General features: G+C 34.6%; 1 non-coding gene and 1 pseudogene across 2 annotated transcripts; both read left to right on the top strand.

Annotated features, from left to right (window-relative positions):
• Positions 1-6,727: 6,727 nt before the first annotated feature.
• On the top strand, positions 6,728-6,836 carry LOC149172995 (U6 spliceosomal RNA). The gene has a single exon (XR_016259932.1). It is a non-coding gene; the product is annotated as a U6 spliceosomal RNA (small nuclear RNA).
• Positions 6,837-7,437: 601 nt separating this feature from the next.
• Positions 7,438-9,728, top strand: LOC149172994 (AP2/ERF and B3 domain-containing transcription factor ARF14 pseudogene; annotated as a pseudogene). Its single transcript, XR_016259098.1, has 2 exons — positions 7,438-7,675; positions 8,059-9,728. The product of XR_016259098.1 is annotated as an AP2/ERF and B3 domain-containing transcription factor ARF14 pseudogene (transcript).
• Positions 9,729-15,706: the final 5,978 nt, after the last annotated feature.

Genomic DNA, 15,706 nt, shown 5'->3' with positions numbered 1-15,706 from the left:
TTAGCATAGAATAGAGAAGTCCTTCAAGGTGGGAGACAAAGTATGGCTACAATTGAACAAAGAGTCGCTATAGGGTCTTGGTAAGAAAATCAAGGCTCTATAATATTGTCCCTTTGAGATATTAGAAAAGGTAGGAGATAATTCCTATAAACTCAGTCTACCCTTGCACATGCATATTTACTCAATGGTGAAAGTAGATATTATGAAACTTTATGAGCCTTCCATACTAGATTAGGAAGAGGAACAAGTACTACCTCTTGTAGAGGATTTGGCACTAAATTCTCAAGCATAATTGACAGAAGATATGATTTTGTAGAAGGGGTATAGAATTAGAAGACAAGGGTAGCATGACCTTTGGCATATTAGGTTGAAAGAACAACTTCTAAATAAGGCTAAATGGTACACCCAAGAGAAGGTGGAGGAAAAATTTCCTCACCTCATTTAGTATAAGCTTTTAGGGACCAAAAGCCTCCCAAATGGGGATGTGTGATCCTGATTGGATCATTATATTGTTTTCCATCCAACTCGATGCTTTTAGAGTGGGAAAAAGTGGGAGAATCAAGTTAGGGGACCACTTATTGGTGGCACCCAGTTTGAGGCATCAAATGGTATTCTTTTAGCGTAAAACATTATTGCTTTAGTGCAATACCTTTTTTTTCTATTCTATACATAAAAATCTTTCCAACTACGCAAGACTTCTCAATTGAAGTCTATATGAAAAATTTATGTCTCCTGGAAGTTGACCTTCCTGTTTTGACCACCTTAATTCTGAAGGATGCCATGTTAGCTGCATTACTCATGGAAAAGGGACTAGCCATGTGATCACGATGAAGAAGGCCCTAGAAGATTCAATATTGAAACTCTAGTTAAGATTTCAATGAGTCAAACTTAACCACTAGTAGGCTATCGATATGTGTCATAACTAGACCATTAGGAGGAGAATGCCTTCATTTTTTTCGAGTGTATTTTGTTCCATAGACAAGAAGAATAGTCAAGAGGGATAGGGAGAGAGCACATAGAGAGGATTTGTGTATTGTAGTAGCTCATGAGAAACAAGTCTTGCTTCTTTGTACTTGCATCTATTTTCTATTAAGAGAAAAACACTGGAGTGGTCTTACTTTCAAGCTGAATTTTTTCCCGAAAAAATTTCCAAAAATATATCTTGTGCCAATTCTGGTTTGAGATTTTTTATTTCACACGATAAAAAATAATTAATAAATCTAAAAATCTAAAAAGAATTAAACTCCCATTATATAAATTTCAAAATTTTTAATATATTTTAATAGATATATAATAACGAATTATTCAATAAAATATCCACAATAATACAATAATTTATAGATAAAAACTCTAACTTATACATTATACATAACCAAAAAACTAAATAAATCAGGGCAATAAAGCAAAATGATATAAAATAAGGACAAAATGATGTAAAAATAAGGACAAAGAAACTTCAACATTGAAACAAATACACTAAGAAAACTTGAGTTTGTTAGCACCCCACTTTGCTTTCAAACTTAACTGAACCGTAATCCCTCTTGGACTCATAATACTACATGAAGTTGACGTGATCATAACCTCACACTCTCTCATGATTTTTACGCAAGGTAGTTTGGTTTGGCATAAAGCCAATTGGGATTAAAAGACTCGCAAACGAGAGAGACAAGGGCATCTTGGATTAAAAAATATCCTATGAATAATGTCTTTTCTAAAATGAAAAGGACCACATTATTATGTGTCAATAAAAAAAAAAACCAAATAAACAAAAACAAAAACTTGCTTTAAAGAAAAAGGCGGTATTAAAATTTAAAATAACTTTGTTAAATGTTGTAATGTACACGATCATGTCGGTGACATTTCCAAACCAAACATTTTACTATCCAAATTCATTAGGTTGGGGTTTATGATATACTTAAATTTGAGCACTAATTTAAAATCTATATTTAAATATTTACAAATTTGCATTTTTAAGAATGCTGTTTTATCATATTGCATTTTCAAGAATGCTATTATTATAAAAAAAAGAATGATAGAATTAAATTTTTCTCCATAAATTTTATACACTATAATAAATTTATATTTAAATAAATTTTAAAAATGAATATTAATTCATATGGAAAACAATAATATCTAATTTTTGAATTTATATTAATTATAGAGTTTAAAAATATTTCAAATTTTGATAAATATGTAAATCAAATAAAAATAAGATTAATTGTTTCACCTATTTCCTTTTTTGTTTTCAAATATTATATTTCGAAAATGTGTAATCCAGATAAAAATGTTCTATAAAATGTAAATAAATTGATTTGAGTGAGGTTAATTAAGAATGAAAAGCACTAAACCATCCCATTATAAATATGTAATTCTTCTATCTTAATATTAACCTCTCCAAACAGCCAGAAAGAAAAACTAAAATCATAACCTCTCTCATTGCATGTCACCAAGGGGATTTACTATTCCTCATCGAGTCATATAAAGCGATGTTGATATTAACAACCGAGGAAAAACTGAAAGGGATTCAAGGACCGTAACCCTTTTATGAATCTACATCCTTTGTTTTCAATCCATCTTGTTTTTTATTTCTGTTGGCTGTGTAATTTTACATTGAAATCCCAAAAATAATATTTAAGTCGGTCACGTAGGAATTGGACTGTAGGTTTGGAATCTGATTGTCCTTCTGTCTATCATCCGGAAAAATATCACTAGAGCGACAAGTTCCTCTGCCCCTCGAAATCTTATCCTGTCCTTCGTCCGCTGGTTATCCAATGAATGGCATGGAGTGTTTATCACTCAAACATATTAACGAGCAAAGATCTAAACGTGAAATGTTATTTCCGTATTTTGGTCACGCCCCGGTACGATACGATAAATATGTTTGGAATACTTTTTCATTTATAAATTATGCAAGTTGTTTTTAGTGAGATTTAAAAAAAAAAAAATTGGTGGGTTTTTCAGTGTAATTTTCTTAAAATTCTACAGGAATTTATTGAAATCATAAATTTGATGAGTAATTCTACACAATCAAAGTGTTTTAGGGGTTTTTCAGGGACTGAATCCATATATACAGTGAAAAAACCAATTTAAATAAATAACACAAACCAAAATTTCACCTCAATTTTTTCAGCAGATGGAAAGTCCAAAAATTGGCGCTAAAGACAACTCCTAAATTAAATAGATTAACAGTCATGATTTCTAAACTTTTACCACTAGTATGGATCCATCTTAAATACAGATCTAACATGAGAGAGATAAAATTTATTCATATGCAAACTTTTTTGGAATGTAAAATATAATATGTTATTTTTCATTGTTTAAATTTTATTTTTGAATGCGAAATAAAGTATATATAAGAACAAATAAAATTTTTAACCATAAAAAAACATATTTTTTTCTATATATAGATATATAAAGTTTGATATTGACATAAATTATTTAACATAAATCTTCAAATAGTTTAATTAAATCTTTTGTTGAAATATTTTTTGAAGGTATAAGATTTAAACATCTCATTCACACATTTTTTTTACTTCTAATTAGTTTACAGCGTGTATATATATATATATATATTATAACCTACATTCTTTTCCTATTTAAAACATAATTTTTTATTTTATTTTAAATGGTATGCACGAATGGACAAACTTACACATCCGTAAACTTACATATCCGTTATACACCGTTATAGAATAAGCCTCTCCACAGATTAATTAAATAATTGATTACCAATAAGTTGCAAATAATTGATTATCAATAAGGTGAGTGTGACAATTATTTCAACACTTTTTTCAAATCCCACAAATGCAATTAAGAGATTACATCCGTGATACTAAGTTGTAAAATAAGTCTCTCGACAAAGTAATTAAATAATTGATTATCAATAAGTTGCAAATAAGTGATTATCAATAAAATGAATGTGACAATTACTTTAACATTAATTTCAAATCCCATAAATGCAATTAAAAAATTACACGACCAAGACCTAATACCATATTGAAATTTTCAATTACACCAAAAACCAAATTTCCAAACCCTTACCAAATTTTCAAACCCTTATCATTATCATTATTTTAAGTAAAATTAATGCAAATTCCATTAGTCAAATTGAGGCATCTCTGACTTGTCAATTACACTGAGCCAAATTTCCAAACCATTATCATTATTTTAAGTAGAATTAATCCAAACTCGATTAGTCAAATTGAGGCATCTATGACTTGTCACCGTGAACCTGGCAATCCCCGTGGCCACGTCATCTCTTATGCGGTAGGATGGCGTGTTGTTTGTAGTTCCCGCCGGTTGGGAAGCGGATGCCGTCGCTGAGCTCATCCTTTATCGTTAATTATTCGTGATGTGTAGAGGATAAGCACGGAGGCGGAGCCCACCTGAACCTCCATTAGCGGTGTTGTGTTGTATGTATTGGCTTCAGTTCATCGTTTCAACTCAAAAGTCAGATTGAGAGTATCTGTTTGAATACAATAATATATAGTCAGTGTAGCGTGGGCCTCAGAAATCCTGTAACAAAGAAATAATATTTTTGTTCCATAGATTTTAGGGTGCGCAAGTTGGGCTTCCATATCGTAATGGTTTATCGAGTGCATCCCACTGGGTGGACTATGTGCAAATCCGTGCAATTTGAGTGGAAGAACATGTCATTTTTAATGAATCCAGCCAGATATTTGTTGTTTTAATGAAATATAGGAATCAAAGTAGAAAAACATTAATAATAGTATTTATTTAGATAATTGTGTTTATTATGTTGGTTTATATAGGAAAGTTAATGAGATTTTAGAGTTGTTTTTATTATATATAAATTAAATGGTTGGTAATCAATAATTAACTTTAGGAATTTGACTCTATATATTTTATATTATTTAAATAAAAAAAATAAAAATCATAAAAATTAATTAAATTATAAATTTATTTTAAACTATTATCATTATGTCTACTCAATTAAGAAACTTTTTGATGTGAAGTTATTGGTTTAATTCCCTGTCCACTGGTTTAATTCCTTACTTCAATCGGGTGATATATTGGACATGATGAAGATGTAGTCCTACCAAACTTACAAAAAAATTATTATCATTATTAATTATAAAAGTAATTAACATATGAGTTAAACAAGAGATTCAAGCGCCACTTTATGATAGAAATTCTTAACTTGTAAATAGCTTTTGTTACAATATCATGACCCAATACTATGGCCTATTAATACCACATGCAAATATGACATCTGTCAATATAAAATTTTCTTTAATTAATCAATTTGAGATAAATTAATAAAAAATGCATAATTAACTTGGAGATAAATCTTAACCCTTAATGTGTGAATACTACTATGACAATTATAGCATATTATATGGAGGTTAAATCTCTACCATCCACCTAATAATTAGTGATAATTAAATTAAAATTATGAAAGTTCATAATTTAATGAAAAGTTGTAAATAAATTCATAAAGTTTAAAGTTTGTGATTATTTGTATTATTAAATAAATATGTGCAAGTTGAATGGAAAAGAATACTACTTTTTAATGAATCTAGAAAGAAATCTAGAAAAATATTAATAAATATATTTATTATCTTAGCCTTAAGGGTTAAGGAGCTTGGTCGAGTTCCTATCCTTAAATTCTCTCAACAAATATTAATTAATTTATGTTGATAAATGTATTTATTATGTTAGCCTTAAGGGTTAAGGAGCTTGGTCGAGTTCCCATCGTTAAATTCTCTCGACACCATTGAGCCAAGATTTGTGGTTGACTTAACAGGAAGTATCTCTTTAGGTAAATTTGTTTGGCCCTCACTAATTAAAAAAAATGTTTTATCATGTTTTTAAACTTGTTTATATTGGAAAGAGGGTGAGATTTTAGAGTTGTTTTTATTACAAATATTAAATATGTATTTATGATTACGTTGATAGAGATGTCTATTTTGGAATGGGACTTACAAAATTTAATGTAATTATTATTTATTATTATGTGGATAGTAGAGATTTAAGTTCCACATAATATTCTAGAATATTTTTAACAATATTTACAAATCAAAGGTTGAGATTAATCTCCAAAGTAATTATGACTTGTTTTTTTCTCTTTTTGTTTTCTTTTAATTAAATAAAATATCATATAAACCAGTGTTATATAAAATAAGTTACGGCTCTTTTAAGATTGTAGTATTTAAAGTTATACTTTAATTGATTTTTATGTTTTTTATTTTTGTTTTTATTTTAGCAATGTGAGATTTGTCATGAAGTGTGTGCTTTGATGTTTATAATGAATTGATGTTTTAGCAATGTGAGATGTGTCATGAAGTGTGTGTTTTGATGTGTATAATGAATTGAGGTTTATTGACATGTGTCATGAAGTGTGTGTTTTGATGTTTATAATGAATTGATGTTTATTGACATTTATCAGCCACTAAATTTATATGGCTGAATTAATTTAATAAAAAAAAATATTCTTCATCATGACAATTTAATAAAAGATAGTCCTCACAATTTAGTAAATTATTAAATTGTAGTTAAATCTAAAGTTTGTAATTATTTGTATTATTAATATTTTTAAATAAATTATTAGATAAACTCTTTTATCTTAAAATTTGAATTTTTACCAATACTAGGTTCAAGTTTATCTTACAAACATTCATCAATCATTTAATTTATATAGTTGAGTTTTATCTATGTTTAATTAAAAATCACAAAACCAAATCATGAAAAAACACCGGATAAACTCGATTTGCTCGTCTCTCAAAAACACCCAATAAAATCCGAAAAATACAGAAAAGATTAACATATTCCTGTGCAAGAATGACCCTCACACACACAAGTCAAGAAATATTCTTCGATTGCTGATTCGCCAAATATTTGTTAATTATTTCACTGCACCCATGTATTACTGGCTGATTCACCAAATATTTATCAATTATTTAACCACACACATGTCCATTTAATTATACTATAGTAGTTTAATGGCCAGCAAATCAGCCATCGAGATAAGCTCAGGGAAAGAAACTCGATTTGCTAATGTAACTTGTTATGGACGGGGAAAATCCAATGGACGAAGAAGCAGGATTCAATGGGCATCCAGGCTGGCAATGCCACACAGTGGATTTGAGTCTTAGAGATGCCGCGGGATTCGAACCGGATGTTAATTGTGTTGTTGTTGACTTTACTATTGACGTGAAGCATACGTTGGAAATTGGGAGACAAGGAACCGCCATGTAAAAGTCGCCCTACATCATACATGTACATTGATCTATACTTAAAAAAATGCGGATGTGGAGAAGCCAAGTGTCGGCTGACTGGCAGCCGGATCTTCATCTGACCCGTAAACAGTCCATGGCCAACCAATCAATCAGACAAAGAAATATGCATATTGGTGGACCACCTGAAACCCAAGTGGATATTTTCACAGAACCACCACATGACCCGTTCAATGTTTTAAATATACTTTCTCCAGCTTGTTTCCTCAGGTACAGTCTTCTGAGATTTTTCTTAAGCTGCACTTGCCCGTTTACTTAGTCGGTGCTTCTTTCGATACATATGCTAAATTCCGACAGTATAAGTCCTGAGTATATCCCCCCAACTGGGTCAGAGGTATGCAAGTTTCGATGGCTGCTCCAATATGTCTTACAGTGCTGTGGCTGTGCCCGCGCAGGATTTTCCTTACAATTTGCTTAAGGTTAGTCAACGTGATATACTCCTCCCTCTCTGTGTATTAGTCTGAGCTCTGTGTATTAGTCTGAGCAGCGCGCTGGAGGCTAGGATTGATGGGTTTATTTTTATTTAGAGTTTATGGCGGTACAGTAATGGTAATGAGTGGTGTTTATAAATGAATGTTTCTCTATAAATGATGTGAAGGAGTAATTTTTGGGCCTGGGTTATAATTATATGGTAAATATTAAGCACGATCTATTAAGTTAATGATGAATAATTAGATTTGTGGCTGGCAAATGGAATATTTTGAGGGATTGTCAGATTTATGGTCTCTTTTCTTCCTGGACTCAGTATTTGAATTAATTTCATTTTTATGATTGAAATTGACCTTTCGGTATTGTATTGCAGGCCATTTCTGATGACAATAAGCGTCTAAGATTAGGCAGATGCTACTCCCGTGCAGGGCGAGATCTCCTGTAATTTAAGCGAGCTAAGCTCTAATTCGACATCATTCACGAAAGCGATGGAAGCTGATTCAGCGAGAGCAGACACTGTGGAATCAGGGAGCTTGACCGACGACCAAGACTCGAACTCGTTACCTGCACCTGGTGGTAAGTCAGTTTCTTCTAATGCTTCTTCTTCTTTAGCCGATCGGGCAGAGCTGGAACGGAAGGGGAGCGGAATCAGCGTCATCTCCTCCGAGAACATTCGTAGTACTTCTTGCGATGAGGAGAAATCGTGCAAGAAGCTGCCGTCGTCGCAATACAAGGGCGTCGTCCCGCAGCCCAATGGCCGTTGGGGCGCGCAGATTTATGAGAAGCATCAGCGTGTGTGGCTCGGCACCTTCAACCAGGAAAAAGACGCCGCCAGGGCTTACGACAGGGCCGCCGTGAAGTTCCGCGGCGCCGACGCCGTGACGAACTTCAACATGGTCGACACTCACCCGGAGGCCGTCTTTCTTCGTCGGCACTCAAAGGGCGAGATCGTCGACATGCTCAGAAAGCACACCTACGACGAGGAACTCGACCAGAACAACAACGCTAGCCGGAATAAGAGCTCTTCCGACATAAATCCCGAGGTCGCGGGCTCGATTCCCCACGAGCCACGCGAGCACCTGTTCGACAAGGCCGTGACGCCCAGCGACGTCGGAAAGCTGAACCGGCTCGTCATCCCGAAGCAGCACGCGGAGAAATACTTCCCACTTGACGTGGCGGCGGGAGGGGGAAAGGCGAAAGGGGTCCTGCTAAATTTTGAGGACAGCACCGACAAAACATGGCGGTTCCGCTATTCTTACTGGAACAGCAGCCAGAGCTACGTGCTCACCAAGGGCTGGAGCCGCTTTGTCAAAGAGAAACACCTCCAGGCCGGCGACATCGTTACCTTTGAGCGGAGCTCCCTGTCCCGCCACCTCTTCATCACCTTCTGCCGCCGCCCCAGCAATATGCTCCCTCCGACCGCTCCGCCGCCGCCGCAACGCTGCCCACCGTCCGTTAACCCGTTTGCCGTGGTAGGGTATCCGCACTGGGCCCAGTTCTTCTACGTGCCGCCGCCAGTCATGAACGCCGTCCCTCGTTCTTCGACTCCTGGCCGTGGCGGCCACCCCAATTCTCACGACCCCGCTGAATTATGCGATAAGGCGGCGGAGTCGACCCAGTCAGATGACGGGAATCCGTCGTCGTTGGTCTTCGTGAACCTCCTTAGAGCCTCTCCGTCAATAGACGGCAATTCCTGTTCTTCTTCGTCCGTCCGGCTGTTTGGCGTGAACCTACAGCAGTCGCCGTTAAATCTTTTCCCTACGGTTGAGGAAGAGAGGATTGAGCAGGGAGAGAAGCGCAAAACGGTACCGCCAAAACTTCCGGGGTTGTTTCTCGGCGGGAAAAAATTGTGCGCCAGGCAAGGCATGTAATATATGTAATATGAGTGGAATTTGTTTAGACAATCTTTTATCACGTGTATAAATACTTAAATTACACCGTTTTACGGAGATGTAAAAACATAGAGTTCCAGCAGTGAACTCTTAGCACGGCGTACCTTTTTTGGAGAATTAATTTTGTTAAATATTTTATTTTATTTCCTCATGACTATGTATACGGATACGATGTTTTGTTTTAATCTAGGATTCGATATCTCCAATGAAATCAGTATCATTATTGAAATGCCCTATTATATAACAACTAAAACGATCCTATATATGTGTGGGGCTAGAATATTTTTAATTATATATTAAAAAATATAAGAATGAATTTTTTTATTATCAAAATTCGTATTTTTATTGAATGATTAATCATAGATAAATATCAGCATCATGTGATAGGTTAATAATTATTATATTGTATTTTTAAGATGTTATATTATTTTTATTCAATAAATAAAATGAAAAAACGTAGAGGGTTAGTTTAGTTTTTCGATCACTTAGTTTAATTTTTCGAGCATTTTGTTATTGGGAAATCAAGGTTCAATTCTTTTTCATATTTTTTGGATTATATTGTGATTTTTAAGAATTATATATTCACTCAATTTATAACATGAAGAATAATAAGGCAAATAATGAGGTTTGTTAAGGATAATATTGATTATCAACTTAAGGGAGTTTAAAAAATTGATTGTTTTTGTGGCAAAAGTTGTATAAGGCTCATTGCAAAAAAAGATTGAAGGAACACGGTGTTGATAATTGGAATGAAAGATCCCGAACTTCAACCTTTTCAGAATACTCTTTGAAGACCAAGCACCATGTTTATTTAGAAAGTGCTAAGATTATAGCAAAAGAAAAACATTATCAAAAGATGAAAATCAAAAGAATTCTTGAGAGTATGAAACATCCACATAATCTCAAGAAAAATGATAAGAGAAAGATCAGTGAAAAATGACTTCCTCTAATTAAACACCTTAATTCTTCAAAGTCCTAAAATTTATTAAACGTTTGTTCATATACCTTATTTTTTCCTCTAATAAAATTATAATCTTAAAAATATCAAATAATATTTCGGATATTTTTTTAATGATTGAATTTAAAAAAATATAAAAAATAAATAAAATGGATTGAAAATAAATAATCTAATCTAATTAGAGATTAATCCAATGCTTACTAATAGGGTATTATGTTTTGTTATTTTCTACCTATAGTAATCTAGTTATGAATTTCAAAAGGTTAATATTCAATTTTATACATAGATTAATCCAATAGTTACTAATAGGATGCGTTATTAAAGTTGGTGTCCATAGGTAATCTAGCCAACTAGTTGTGAATTTCAAAATGTTAATATTGGATTGTGTGTAGATTTTTTATTTTTAGATGAATATGAAAATGTGTTTAAATATTCACCCATACAGATTTTTCTTTTAATTTTAATACTTCTCAACCTATAATAGCTTTAGAGTTATGATATTTTTTTACTATTAATTAATTTATATATACCATTCATATTAAAATAGTTTACTTATTTATATATTAATATATTTTATTTATATAATATATATTAGAGGACAAAAACAATATGATATATAAATTATATTTTTTTTTTCTCTTAAAGTTGAATTATGTTATGCATGGCCATTAAAGAAAATCAAGGAGTGTCTTTTTGCATAATGTATTTTGAACATGGGTTTTTGAAGTAAGGAGATGAGATTTTGTGGGAACATGGCTAGAATGTCAAAACTTTGGAGTGCATAGTGAAAAAGGGAAGTAAAGATACCCTCGAATAAAAAGTTCCTTTCGACAATATGGATTCCCCACAAAACAATCAAAGGATGAGCTTTTAAATGTTGGGAATGATGATTGTTCATCTAAATTTTGAGTGTTGCATCTATAAAAACTCCTTCCTAGGAGTAGGATTGTTATAGACATATTTGGGCACATAAACCCCAACTTATATGTCGATGTATTAGGGCTCATTCAAACCCTAAAAGAGTTGTTTCATACCCTAAAGGAACATAATCATCTAAATACATTATTCCCCAAAAGTTCCATCTGAGAAACCATCCAGAAATTGCCTAAACTGAGCCATACTGACTGCTCCACTGGAAAAGTGTGATACATACTAACTGCTCCACTACCAGGGTGCGATGGATACTGTTTAGGCCTTCTATAGGGTGCGATGGGCGAGGATGGACAAATGTTTGGGATAGTTTGCTAAGTGGATGCTCATGGAATCTTCTAGAAACTTCTCCTATGCCACTTGCCTCTCTGAATTCGCCCAAGGATGACTAAGGGATCTTAAACCTTCAGTTATCCCTTCTCTTGTGGAACCATTTGTAACAAGTGGAATGACACTAATCAAACCCCATGGATGACTCACACCCTTGCACACATCTATAAATGGATCCCTCATCCAAGAGATCCAGAGGCTGGAATGTTGTGAATTGTAAGTAAGTACTAATAGTTTGTAATTAAGTAAAGAGCATTGTATTGTTGGAATGATCTTGCTATTTCATGAGGTGAAGAAGGATTGAAGCTGGGAGGATGATGCTGGATCAGACAACTGGGTTGTAATTCTCCCTTCTATTAATAAAGTTCTTCAAGTTTTCTTCCATATGATTGTGCAATTGTGAATGTTATAATTTGTGAATGATATCATTTATTCATTATATATCTGATTCTGTAATGTTTATACTGTAATAGATCACGATGCTTTGACGGTTCTTTGTTGTTGTACATGGTGCAGGTACTCTCCAAGCGTGTTAAGTACGGGGAGGAGTTGTGGGTTCTGTCAAAGGGGAGAGAGATCAAGCAAGGGATCAAGCGGAAGTTCCAGGTTGGTTCCATTATCTTTCTCTTATCTGTTACACATAGAAGAAATCGTTGAATTGCTTTAAACTGTTGTTTCTAGGGTAGCTGCCAAACCTAGAGGGCTAGCATTCTATAGGAATAATAGTTTTCCTAGAAACAAATTGGCGACTCCACTGGGGAACAGATAGATGTTTTTTTGTTGTTATTGTTTGTTTTAAATTCAATTTGATAAGCTATAGACAGAGCCTGAAGTCAGCCAGGTAGCCTTCGAACTGCTCTTTCTTTGCAATTGCATAGTATATGAATACTGCTTCCGTCAATCTCTGGTTTATTTTATGAGTTGAACATATGACTTGCAAGCACATCTAGATGCCCTTTTGGTAGCTCAGTAACCTCTCAAGACACTCCATCATACTTTTCTCTTTATTGTTCATCAAAACTCACCTTAACTCATTGAAAACAGCTCCACATTTGAGCCAAAACCCATTTCAGTTGTGCTCCCTGGACCATCGCACTGTCTCCCACTATGACTCAGTATGCATAGCACCTCCCGAGTGCAGTAAGTGTGATGCATCTCATATTTTGTGAAGCCTAGGTGCGATGATTGACTGAAATCTTTTTCCATTCGACCTTATTTTCAGTGTTGTTTGGTTGTTTCGCTGCATATGAATAATGCCTCTTTACTGAAGCTTATTTGTATCACTTAGATCAACCTCAATTACATTAGGATTAGTGAATGTTTTTTTGTGTATTTGTTTTTTCATTTACAATCCTTTGTTGAAAAGTTGTTTAAATCGATTTGTCGCTTTGATACAAAAGGTGTCGTAATTGTCATTTTGTGTCGAAAAGAGAAGTGTTGTGAATTCTTCCTTCCATTGATAATCGATTGAACTTTTTCTTCATGCATTTGATTTTATTTGTTTATATTCGAAGTGTCGAAAGCATTTTTATTCAAAATTGAAAAGTGTTGTGGAGTCTTCGTTTCTCTTTTGAAGAAGAAATAGTTGAAAATGTCATTTTGAGGGAAATATTTCAGATATTTGCAACATTTAATTTTGCATTAAGTTCCATTGATCTTAGGTTGAGACATATGACGACGAATCCGGAGTCCACTAATCAAGGAATCCCTTTTCAAGGGAATCCTAGTCCTTTTCCTTCTTGGAGAAATATGGGTGCTCCTTATATGGCTACATTGTCCCTTCCAGGACTTACCATTGGCCTGCTAGTATGGCTGTTCTCAACTTCTGTGGTGCAAAATGCCGTGATTTCTCCACAATCGAGTACGCCTCCAGATGAACCTGAAATAGACCCTTTGCTTTCTTCCTCATTTGTTTCTCCCTCCCCTTCTTCCTCTTCGCTTGGTGAAAGTAGTGATACTAGTAACCAGGTGGCTGAGAAGAAGAAGAAAGGGAAGGAGAAGAAGAAGAAGCCAATTCAGCAAGGGGGAAACCAAGCAACCATTGCTTTGAATGCATCGTCTAATGAAAATCCATCCATTAAAGTTCCCAAAGCTAAATTTCCATGCATAATTTGTGTGGGAGACCATTTTCATCGAGATTTTCCTTGCTTTCCTCGGATCTTGAAAGAATGGTCTTCCCGTTCACACCATCTCGTGTCATCAACCTCTGGAGATCATGTTGGTAACACACCATCAACTAGTGATAGTAAAGTTCATGGACGAAAGATAAAGGTCAAGTTTCCATGTAGGTTATGTGAAAGTAATCATTCTCTTCACCTTTGTCCTTTTTTGGATGAAGCCAAAAGAGTGTTGGATAACCGTCCTGCTTCACCACAACGACTTCCATCTGGTTACAAGAAACTCTCCCTAAGTCATTCACTAGTTGAAAAACCGACTAACATAAATCAACCGTCCGTCGAAACCACTCTCTCTGAAAGTGAATCTCATGAGTCTATACCCGACCAAAGTCAACAGGTCAAGGTAACTGTTGACCCAATTTCACCTTCAACTAATCATACCTTTCCCGAAGAGAGTGAAAATGATTTCGTTCAAGTTCTTTTTGTTACTTCGGATTCTAATGAACTTGGGGGCAATCCACTTGTACCTTCAAGACACGAGGAAAATCCTCTATTTCTCATAACTCAAGGAGTTAATTATCCTGTTTCTTCGATACCCCCTCCAAGTAGTCTAGTCACTTCCTTTGATTGGAATCGACTAGCAAGATCCCGCCTTCCTTCCTATATACCTTTCCGGATCATAGTACAAGTTTGTAAAATGATCGTGTCTGGCACTATGATAGATGAAGGTGCATCAGTGAGTATCCATTCCTCAATTGCTTGGAAAGTGCTTGGTTCGCCACCGCTTATGCCTATTACAAAAAATTTGTTAAGCTTTAACAAAGGAACCAGTCGACCGTTAGGGATCCTTCCTAAGTTACCTATTACTTTGGTAGGAAAGACCGTTTATCTAAACGTGATGGTAGTCTCGGGACCGTTAGATTACAATTTACTTCTTGGGCATGACTATATTATAACATGGAAGCTATTGTGTCAACACTCTTCCGAGTGATGCATTTCCTGCATGAAGGCAATATTGTCACCATTGACCAGCTTTCATTCCCCGGTCCAAGCTTAGCTCCAAGTCAATCATCATCCCTAAATAGTCCTTTTACATCAATGGTATCACTTGAACCTTCATTCCATCCACTTGATAGCCATGAGTAGTCGGGTGAATGTAATGAAGCTTGGGGGGCATGCACCTAATGGTAAAGATAAGTTTCCCTGTAGGTCTATCACACCATTCACCTTTGTCTATTCTAGACGAAACCAAGAAGGTGTTGGATAACCGTCCTGCTTCACTGCAGTGATTTTCCATCTGGTTACAGGAGACTCTCCTTTTCATCATGCTGGGGGCATGCAAACCATCAAGCATAGTTTTGTCGTTTTGAGCTTGTGTAAAAATGAAACTGAATTCAAGCATAGTTTTGTCGTTTTGAGCTTGTGTAAAAATGAAATTGACTTCAAGCATAAGTTTTTCATTTCAAGCTTGTGTAAAAATGAAACTGAATTCAAGCATATTTTTGTTGTTTCGAGCTTGTGTAAAAATGAAACTAACTTCAAGCATAAGTTTTTTGTTTCAAGCTTGGTTAAAAATGAAACTGAATCCAAGCATAGTTTTGTCATTTCGAGCTTGTGTAAAAATGAAACTATCTCCAAGCATGGTTTGTTCGTTTCGAGCTTGTGAAAACATGAAACCAAATTCAAGCATAGTTCCCCCATGGTCCAAGCTTGTCTAAAAATGAACCCATTCTCATTAATTAACCTGTGTGATTTCCATTCTATCAGCCTTTTGAGCCATGGTTGTGTACATCC

Source organism: Pinus tabuliformis, chromosome 4_2, assembly GCF_031772625.1.
Source record: "Pinus tabuliformis cultivar Carrire ecotype Pingquan chromosome 4_2, CPIR1, whole genome shotgun sequence".
Classification (NCBI taxonomy): domain Eukaryota; kingdom Viridiplantae; phylum Streptophyta; class Pinopsida; order Pinales; family Pinaceae; genus Pinus; species Pinus tabuliformis.
This window is presented reverse-complemented; position numbering and strand designations above follow the sequence as displayed.